This window comes from Fukomys damarensis, unplaced genomic scaffold, assembly GCF_012274545.1.
Source record: "Fukomys damarensis isolate Sample0158 unplaced genomic scaffold, DMR_v1.0_HiC HiC_scaffold_39, whole genome shotgun sequence".
Taxonomy (NCBI): domain Eukaryota; kingdom Metazoa; phylum Chordata; class Mammalia; order Rodentia; family Bathyergidae; genus Fukomys; species Fukomys damarensis.
The window spans coordinates 89,215,184-89,216,933 of NW_022900951.1; positions in this window are offsets into that span (position 1 = coordinate 89,215,184).

Sequence of the window (1,750 nt, forward strand, 5' to 3'; positions counted from 1 at the left end):
AAAAAAAAAAAAAAAAGAGGAACCACTAAAGCCAGGCATGGTGAAATACTTCTGTAATCCCAGCACTTGGGAGGCCGAGGCAGGAGGATTCTGTGAGTTTGAGGCCACCTTGAGCTACATGGTGAGCAAAGCCTGTAATACAAAACAACACCCTGTCACACATTGAAAGGACCAAATAACAACAGCGCTACCAGAAGTGTCTAATTTATCCCAATTCACAGTTTTCTGCTTGAGCAAAAGACCTGAGAGGTTTGAAGATGAATGGGACTTTAACTAATCATGCTTTGCTCTAAACTGATGTTGTCTTTCCCAACTATGAATTTTTGTGAGACTTTATTCATTTCAGGAAACTTATTGCCTTCTACAGTGATATTAATTATTTTGCATATGGGTCTCATTTCCCCTCCAAAGTGCTGCATAAACAAGGAATTTGCCTGAACAATTAAAAATGAGTTTAAAAGAGGAATCGTAACTAGGTTAACTTGACAGGGTGTACTTGACTGATCCAAAATATCTGTGCTTCTATAATGGCCAATTGCCTTCCCAGAATAATATGAATGTGTTTGACCTGTTTTCTATCATTTTATTTCAATAATTCAAAATATAAAAGTAAATGAACTAACAATTTGATGCACTCATTATATCTTAGTTATTTAATGGAGTTCCTAAAGTTTTACATTCCTGCTGTGCATATAAGCATACATCCTGCCTTTTATCACCAATGAAGCCTTATTTTTATGCATGAATTTGTATGTCAAGCTATTTCCCATCAGCAGCTTTTAACCATTTTTTTTTATTCCCCAATGCACTGCTAAACCACATTTCCATCTGTAATAATAGCTTACTGAGGCAGTTCCTGGCATAGGGTCAGATGACTTCTTGGGTGGAATGTCAGACTTTTGATAGTGTAAGCTCCCCAGATAATTTTAAACATCTCCCAGGTGTCCCCTTAGGAATAAGTAGTTTCAGATATAGAGAATTGCTAGGCCCTTCTTCATGGAAATGAGTCAATATTACCACACACTTAGTAACTGTGTATGAGATATAGTTAAAAACTTTGGTGTATTAAAAATAGTTGATTCTACTCTAACACCTTGTCTTTTGCTTAGTGGCTACACCTGTCACTTTGGGAACCTAACACTATTTGGAACTCTAAGAAAAATACAATTTTATGTCCTCCTTTTTAACTTCTCACTGTTTCTTCAGTTCCCTTAGGTGGAAAAATATAGACACTTAATTAGATACTGAATAATAGTATGATTTATTGGGCAAAGATTTATTTGCTGTTTTTAATTTAATACTTGCTAATTTTCTCAGAAAGAAATAGCTTTCATCTTGTGGCTCATGATATTTTATCAATTAAAAATGCCCTTCAGTCATCCTCCATAAGATCATGTGGGAAGGATTGAGAAGTGAATACTTAGAAGATAGGGTGATATGGGCAGGGGATTTAGCTCAGCTGTTCGGTGGCCTCCCTTGCAAGCACAAGGACCCGAGTTCAATCCCCCTGTACCAAAAAAAAAAAAAAAGTGGTGATATATATGGTATTCCTAATAATGCTAAAATCATTATTGGCCATGGAGCATGTAAATTCTGCTTTTGATTCATCTGGAAATAAGAGACTCTGCAAAGACAAAATATTTATGACAAGTGATCTTAATAAATATTCCCATCCTCATTCCTAGTTTGCCAAACATTACTCTTGACAAAGGCATTTCCCACGCAAGATCAACACTCCAACAACATTTTG